A 6,024-nucleotide genomic window follows, 5' to 3' on the forward strand; every position below is an offset into this window, starting at 1 on the left:
TCCTATCCCCTAGGTGGCAGAGCAGCCTTTAGAGTTTAGAGTAGAGCTCACTTCCCCACTTGGTTCCTAATCTGTGGATTACTAAAAGACTCCCGATACCGGACATTACGCAACTGATTGGACCCCTTTGGCTTGGCTATTCTGGGCCTTCTTCTATTCGTACCTGCTTCCGTTTCTGCCCCCGCCATGAAAGCTTTCTGGTCCAGGCCTCAGGCACAGACCTGAAACTTGACTGATACGCAAAACTAAATGAAGCACAAAAGTAACATCCATATAATATATATGGGAATAACCCCTGTTCGTAAACCCTGTTGTCTTAGTCTTCCTTAAACGAGTGAAACGCTCTAAAGAGTAGCCTACGGGAGATAGCTATCTCTTTTCTATCTTCTTAATAACAAGCACATAAGCAGGAAAGCTAGCCACCCCGATTCCTTCTTACTTAACTTTCGGCAGTGTCCATACGTTCCGGCGTGGTGCAAGAGAAAGAAAGTATTGTTTAAATAAAAGTCTTCCCTTTCATGAGATCAGTAGTTGGTGGAATTCTTAAAAGTCTTTCCGCTGTTTTGGGAGAGCACAAAAGCTGATTGATTAGGAAAGAGCTGCTAAGAGGGATGACTCGCCCTTAGCCCTTGTCTAAAAAAAACCTAGCAAACAGACCGTTGTAAACCAGGTGAACTAGAGCGAACAGGAGAAGCAAGCAAATAGCATTTGGCCTCTTAACCAATCCACCTCTAGCAGTTAAAGGCTGGTATTCCGATCTTTGATCCGCCGATTCAGGAGCGATTGAAGCGAATACAATAATAGAATGCAAGGAAGGGTTCCCCCAGGAAAGGCAGGCATCTCGACTGCTTCCAAAATCAGGTCATCGACCAGTAATGCGACTTGTAGAAGACTCCCTACCTATACCTAGCGGAGTTGGTTGGCACTAATAAGGAGAGCAGAAAGCAGCTACCGGCCATCAGGAGATCCACGACTTTCAGATCCGCATGCAAGGGAAGATCCGCTTATTCTTTGAGATGACAAAGCTCCCCACTAGACGCAAATTGCCGAATCAACACCAGGCAGTATAGGAGTGCTTTCTTTGATCGGCGTTCCCCAGACCAGAACTGAAAGGACATACCAGCCCCCGATTATCGGGCATTCCTTCATGTCGGGAGGAGGTACCGGTTGGAGGAGAAGATAAGGACAGCTTTCTTCCATTCCACTCTTGCTCCAATCCCAATAGTCTGAGATTGAAGATGATGTCAACAGTTAGCCAAGAAGGTTTATGGCAAACTGGAAGGAGTTTTGAGAGATAAATGATCTACCTTAGGTAATGCTTTGCTTTCAGTGGGAACCGGTGGAGATTGAGGTGAAGGTCTTGTAGTCTCCGGATTGGTTGGAGTAGAGCTAGTAGATCGGACACCTTCGCCAACTTTAGAAGAATGCTCATCTGAAATGAGAGTCGTTGCAGCGGAGCGATTTGAGCATCATTGCTCGGTGTCACGGATTCCCCATGGTTGGCTTCCGGCTCTGCAATCAGAGGTCCTTCTATCCCATCCCGGTTAGGATTCATTTCCTCGGGTTGATGCTCTATTTCTTCTTGGTGCTCAGCCCTTGGAACTTGAACAAAAATTTGTTCAGTTGTTGGAATTGGATCTGCTTCCTCGATTGGTCCCATCTGGCTTTCCTCCAAACAAAGGTGGTTGGGGTGCTGCAAGATTCGGTCAAACTTCTGTCCCTGATGTATTAGGTGCCTGTGTTAAAGTAGAAAGGTTTAAGACAGCAGTCAGAAAAGGAAAATGGAAGAAAGTAGGTAGTACCTCTCTGTTCTCTGCTGAGGAAGGCTTTTTTCAAGGTTATTCAAATGGTGAAATAACGACTATTCCTCCGGCTGGACGATAAATGCTTGCTTCAAGATCGAACAACGAATCTCATAACCAGGTTCCGAAGGTAGAACAACTTCTTCTATTGAATGGGCATCGGGTTCTTGGGCTAAAGCCCTAACAGCCTATTGATCGGGAAAGGGGAAGTTCCAATGAAAGCTTTTCAAAGGTTATACATTAGCGATTGATTTGGAGGATAGAGAATGGAGTTGGAAGGCTGTTCAGTCTTGAATCTCCCCTCCCTCACTGATTGACTCCTCCGGGAAATGTCGAATAGTAGGGACAGCGGAAGGGTGAGATTCTTTCTTCAGCGGCGGATGGAGAGGCAATTCTAACGCAACTGTTAATGGCCGAGCCTCCTATTCTTCTTGCTGCCTTACTTGCGATACTTTAGACTTTCTACAGCAAGAAAAGTGCTTGCATATAGTGGAAGGGCTTTTGCACATGAAGAAGAAAAGGAAGAAGAAGTGAGTAAGATGTGGCATTATACTGTTTTCAAATAGAATCCCTAAAGAAAGCAATTCCTGTAAAGCTATCGTCATTACCATCGTTGCTATTTGAGCTGTTAGCGCAATTGAAGGAGAAGATGCTCTTACTTTTGTTTTCAGGGAGCTAGGGAGTCTTTGGTACTTCCAACCAATGAGAGTCATTTCACCTATCACCTATTTTAGGAATAATACCCCAACACCTCTATCGATTGACTATCTTGATGCGGAGGGGCCGCTTCTTCATGAACCAAAAGTTCTAGTTTTCCTAAACCAACAGATCCTCTTTCTCACAGCATTTTCGGAGCAGGCTCAGTGCTTTCTTTAGCCTTGGGATAAATCGATTCGGTAGTGAGAATCGATTGAGACTTAATCATACCTGAGCCTTCTCTGACCTTCTTTGTCTGGGCAGTTAGCTATAAAAAGCAAGAAATGAGAGCTAGAACTAATGCCACGCCACGGTCTATGTCTTTTGACAAAACTTTTTTAGAGGGAACTCTAGGATGATCATCTGGTAGGTCGTCAAGGGTCTCAATAGGAATTTTTAAATCCGGTCTGTCTGTCAATCAAGAAAGAAAGCTCTAGTTCAATTCAAATAGGTCAAGCGAAGGAGGACATAGAATAAGCTTACTATTGAAAGTGCCTTCCATTCAAGTAATGCGTCGGGCTTAAGAAAAGCAGGTTTCGGAGCTTAGATCCGGGTACACACCTGGAACAGGCCTAGGAAAGATAGACAACGGAATCATCAAACCTATTCGTCATAAAGATCTAGAAAGCAGGGAAAGGGGGCTTCTCCTCACAAGAATACACGGAATAGATAGACGCTAAACGATTCCAATCTTAAGGATCAGTTTCAAGCATAGACGCCTTCTCCACCCACAATTGGACTCAACAATCTCTTTTATCATAAGAAAGGGAACGGGGGACTTAGGGTTTCAGCGTGCAAAATCCAATCCCTTCTCCCGTAGAGTACCTGTATCCTGTCTTTCTGGCATATCTCTCTTCTTGTGCCTAGACATCTGATAATGGATGCCCATTCCCGGGATTGCTGCCATGATATGGAATAGAATAGCGGACTTTCTTTCTGAGGTGTGGTCTATCCGAATAGCTAGAAGCAGAGCGGTGGGTTTCCAAGAACCGGAGATGGTCTTATCTATATACGGAACAGCACGAACAATCCTTGACCTTTCGATTGAGGGTCTTAAGCAGTGGGCTTTCCATAAGGTAGGAGGTTATTGAAAAAGGGGAAGCCCAAAAACAAAAAGAGCTTATTAGCTTTCTATTAACAATCTCCTCTTTCCTCGTGCATACAAAAATCTCGCTTCTCTTACCCCCCTCCCATCACCCCGGCATCGGATTCTCACACTCGGAGCGGCTCCCTGTGCCAACCTCGGTGAATGTCGTAGTTTCGCTTTAAAAATAAAAAAGAACTTGAAGATTGGGAGCAACCTTCCTTCGTGGCTGTTGGACATCTTCCGATTCGTAAGACAAAACTTTAATATCATCTCTATAGTTCCGCTTCTTGCTCTAAAGAAAGGGTAGCGGAAAGGAATAAGTGGGATAAAGGGTCAACCAGATAGCACAATGATCCATTTCCATTCTTCCCTTCGCTGTCTTCCTTGTCTGATCGCAGTAGCTTTAGCAAGGACTATCGGATCTGACGGAAGAACCGCGAGTATGATAACAGGTCAGAATCTGGTCCTTGTAGGAAAACCTCTTTTATGTATGTTTGAACCGTTTTTGTTATGATGGTTTAGAAATACGGTGTCTTTCTTGTGTTTCTCTCCCTTCTATTTTGCATCTCCTTCTTTTTTTATTTACTGCGCATCTATCTACTTAATCGCTTGGGTATTCATTCTTTTTGGAGATCTTGTTTTCCCCTTTCTAATTGTGGGTGTATCGGGGACTTCCGGGGAATCAAGCTCATAAAAACCTTGCCCTCGGTGGGACATTGACTTAAATCGTCCTCCAGCGGCTGAGCCGGAGCCTGCCTCCTCCACATCGGACCACCCGAAGGAGGTAGTGGATCAAGCTCTCTCGGAAGCGGAGGATAGGATTCTGTATCGATTACGCCCATTCCCTCAAGCAAATGCGGACAAGCTGCTTATGGAGGAAGCGCGAGCGATCGCTCAACTAAAAGAAAGGGCAGATTGTCGATCGAATGGCGCAATTGGATTCCGCCGCGGACTTTTGGCGAGAAAAAAATGCAATTCATTATTGGGGAGTCAATCCTTACGAATAGGCAAACTGAGTATCCTTCCCATAAACTGTCTCAGATGCTTGAGGAATTGTGTCGCGCGGATGCCCACACATCCTCTATCTACTTTTAAAAAAAGATTTCTACTATATATATAAAAAACAACTATTTGAAATTGGAGTCCTTCAGCTTCCTATATTCCCACCAATGTGATCCCCATTACTGATGGACAAATCTGTCACTTTTTTCTTCTTCGTATTCCGACAGAAGAAGGTGTAGTCTCCCTCTCTTCTCATACAAGAAGAAAGGGAAGAGGCCTCTTAGGACCTAGCGCTGGGGGGGGGAGGGGAATGATGGAGGACCAGTCCCAGTCAAAGATTTTAGATTTAGACAAACTTATTTTTTTCGTAAAAGTCGAAATGAAATTAATTAGGGCAATTACATTATATTTGGTATTTTGCTTTTGTTTTTGATTAGGGAATGCTGAAAATTTCACTCGCTCAAGCTAAATGAGTTCTTTTGCGAAGGATTCAATTGCCTGCTTTATTGTACCGGTAAGCTCTGCCTATCCATGCAATAGCTTCCGAGCAAGTTATGTGGTTCTACACAAAATGGCTACTAAAGTGAAGCAGCTACTAGAAAGAAACACTCGCTATGTGTGATTCGATGTTAAGGCCCCTACAGCAAGTTCATTTTTCCTAACCAAAGAAGAGATATAGATTACGTTCATCTCATAAAGATGTTCCTTTTTTTTCACTCCTAAATGAAAGCGAAACTCAATTCTAAGAGAACTCCTAGCGCAAAAGACTAGTCGCTGCGATGCCTGAATGCCTTTGAGCTCTTGTTCGAGTGAGCGGGTAAGCAAGCAGGTACGCCCGAGTTATGTAAGAGAACTACTAATAAGTCTTCTCATCTCTAAGCCAGCTAATTTCTCACAAGCTACGCACCTTTGTGTACTTACAGCCAAGTACAGTTGCTGTTGTTGAGTTAAACAAACGGTAGTAAGATAATAGGCGGATGGAGGGCCTATTCTGGACCAATTAGAAACCAAAATCCCGATGCGCTGACATTGTTATGAATGAGTTTATGTCTTAAGAGAGCTAGTAGTTATGAGTTCGTAGCTAAAGTCAAACTGGAGCTAGGAACGTAGCTGTGAACGGAGCTACCGGGTCAACGAGTGAGCTTATTAAAGCGCGAATCCTAGAGGAGGATCAAGGGGGTCAGATCCCCGGGTGGGACAAATATGGTCTTTGTCTTTGCAAGGTAAAGCGGTAAACTATGGATTTAAACTAAGGTAACGTGCCCTAAGATAAGGCACAGTCAAAGCAGGGACTTAGAGACTAGCATCCGATTGTGGGCATCTTTCGATTGAGTAGGTCAGGAAAGAGACAACAGGCGATTATCCCTTTTTTTCTTCCAACAGCGGAAACGCCGCAATTCCGGAGTAGTCGTAGTTAGCCTAAGGACCGGAATAAGA

This window comes from Vigna unguiculata, unplaced genomic scaffold (genome assembly GCF_037176805.1).
Source record: "Vigna unguiculata cultivar grain cowpea cultivar isolate G323 ecotype 2 unplaced genomic scaffold, ASM3717680v1 ptg000378l, whole genome shotgun sequence".
Classification (NCBI taxonomy): Eukaryota; Viridiplantae; Streptophyta; class Magnoliopsida; order Fabales; family Fabaceae; genus Vigna; species Vigna unguiculata.